At 39.0% G+C, this 2906-nt stretch overlaps 1 pseudogene; it reads left to right on the top strand.

Moving 5' to 3' along the window:
* Positions 1-1334: 1334 nt before the first annotated feature.
* Positions 1335-2143, top strand: LOC122754231 (annotated as a pseudogene).
* The last annotated feature ends 763 nt before the right edge of the window (positions 2144-2906 follow it).

Raw genomic sequence — 2906 nt, 5'->3', positions numbered from 1 at the left:
CCTTTGATTCTTGCCTGATTTCCTTTGTGATTAAGAGAAAACAAGTAGCTCAAAGAGAGTTTCTATTTGTCTTACAACATCAGCTGTAGATGATAAATACAGGAATTCTATGAAGAATCTGACAAATGCATCTATGCTATGTCTCAGATTGCTTCATATCTTTGTAGTCAAAGCTAGAGGCCTTAAATACTGATGGCTCATGTAAGGAAGGGTTTCTGTGTTCATTTACATGCTGAATTAACTTCCTCTATGCTGTCATATATAGGCAGGAGTCTTCTGTGTAGATCAGGAGTTCTCAATCTTTTTTTGTGTTATGGACCACCCCTTTGACAGTCTGGTGAAGCCAATGGAATCCTTCTTGGAATCGTGTTTTTACATGCATAATAATAAAATACAGGGTGCCCCCAAAGTCTTAGTGTAGTTTTAAGTCTTAATAACATCAGAAGTATAAATGTTATAAATTTACCCCCAAATTTGAAAGATTAATTCTTTTAAAATTTTAAATAATATGTTTCTTAGTAAAATTCAGTATAAATATCATCCTGTGCTATTCATAGTTCTAGTGGATTTTCAAAATTTGATAAACTTTCATCAGCTGCTGCTGCTACTACAGAGAGGATAGCATTTGTAATCCTAGACTAAAGATTATCCAAATAACGAAATTTTGATCCATACATAGCAGTTTTGACATGACCCCACAAAAAGAATCTAGTAGAGATAGATCAGCTGACTAATGCGACCAACCAAGAGGACCTCCTCCACCAATCTACTGGTCCAAGAAAGTATGTATCATTCAGAAACTGCTGCACATGCAATGCAATATGAAAGAGTACCCTGTATTGATAAAATTAAAATTTTTATTTTTATCCAAAATCTATAACATTAAGTGTAAAATAAATTCAAATAATTAAATTTTCAGATTATGTTTTTGTAAGTTTGTAATATTTGTACTTCTGAAATTATTAAAACTAAAAACTACACTGAGACTTTTAGGACACCCTTTACATAGAATTTCAAAAGAAATAACCATACTGACATACAGATAACAAAATATTTTTTTTTAAAAAATACCTTCACAGGGGGCAGCTTCATGGTGCAGTGGATAGAGCACTGGCCCTGGATTCAGGAGGACCTGAGTTCAAATCCGGCCTCAGACACTTGACACTTACTAACTGTGTTACCCTGGGCAAGTCACTTAACCCTCATTGCCCCGCAAAAAACAAAAAACAAAAAACAAAAAACAAAAACCTTCACAGACCCCTAGTTAAGAATCTATGGTGTAAGGAAGAAGAGCTTCTGCTGACCAGAGAGGAACGCCAAAGTAAAACAGCACCATGGCCAGCATCAATGAGCTGCCTGAGGAAGTCCTCATGGAATTGTTCCCTGGTGCAAGCCTGGAAGCTGCTGAGGCACTGCCAGCCAGTCTTCAGCCTCTGGAGAGACCTCATGGACCAGGTGTCCCTGTGGAAATGCAAATGTCAATGAGAGGGCTTCATCTCCGAGGACTGGGACCAGCCAGTAGCTGACTGGAAGGTCTTCTACCTCTGCCGTAGCCACCAGAAGATCCTCCAGAAGAACCTGATCCACAACCGCTGTGGCCAAGATGGGTTGAATTTTTGGATAAATCTGCTTACTAAAAAAAATTATTGGACTGTACAAGACATACCTGGAGCCCATGGAAAAGAGTTTCCAGACTCCCGAGTCAGGAAATGCTTTCTCACGAAGTATGGAAAGTGCATTAAGTCTCAGAGGGTGAACCTGAAAGCGAAGGGCTATTGTGAAGAACTGATGGACACAGTGAGGCCAGACATTGTGATCAAGGACTGGTTTGCTGCCTAATTCTACTGTCGATGCAACTATGGAATCTGTGCAATTGCTCTCTGATGACTTTGAAATCCTGGATACGTTCGAGCTCTTAGAGGTGCTGTTTGATCGAAGGAGCAACTGTGAGTGGAGAGAGGTCTCCCACACATTCTCCAACTATCCCCCAGGAGTCCATCACATCTACTTCCAGCATGGCAGCAGGGATGCTCAGCACTGGGATGGGCCATATATCTTCAAAGTTACCAACAGCAGCATCACCATTGGTTCTGAGATCACCAGGAAACCCAGTTGTGCAGAAGTAGCCAGATGCAACAACTAGATCCAGACCCAGATGAACTCATGGTTTCAGTATCTTCCTACTTTTAGTTTGGGTTTCAATAAACACTGCCCTGGATTACTCCCCCAACCCTCTGCCCCCCCCAAAAAGAATCTATGGTGTAGACTATAAGACTTTGACATCTTTTGTTTTCTTGATACTGGGTCATGTATTCCATTGTTCTCTACAACCACTTTTGCATTGAAGTCACTAGATTTTAAAGTATATGTTGATTTAATTTGGAGAGCCCTGTGGAGTCTGATATAGAATTTTTCTACTTTCATATTCTCTACAATATTCACACATTATTAGTAATCTGTTTAAAAAGTTTTAATAACCAAAGCATAGCCTTTTACTAATGAGAAGATCAAGTCTTCTAGATAGCCAAATATGGGAAGATAGACCTATGTGACTAAGGAAAAGACTATTTTTTCTAATGGTCCAGAGACCATTAGAAAGACTAAAACCAACTCCACTGCTAGACAATGTCCATTCTGGCCATTACAGTATGAATGGCTAATACACATACACAACAGAGTTAAAGAACAGAAATGGAAATGCAGACTAAAGTATTGCATCAAGGGAGAACTGTAGAGGGAATTTAGGCAGATAAAAAGACAGAACAATTACTTCTGAAAATTCAGTTCACTTAACAAACTATGCATTTAGTTTATCCTCACGCCATGATTAGAAGCTTGTTCACCAGAGCTATTATTCCTATCCTGGATAGAAAAGATCATCAGGGAATTTATGAGTTAGAATTCAG

The sequence above is a fragment of the Dromiciops gliroides genome, chromosome 4 (genome assembly GCF_019393635.1).
Source record: "Dromiciops gliroides isolate mDroGli1 chromosome 4, mDroGli1.pri, whole genome shotgun sequence".
NCBI lineage: Eukaryota > Metazoa > Chordata > Mammalia > Microbiotheria > Microbiotheriidae > Dromiciops > Dromiciops gliroides.
Note: the sequence above shows the minus strand (reverse complement) of the source record. Positions and strands in the feature narration are given on the sequence as shown.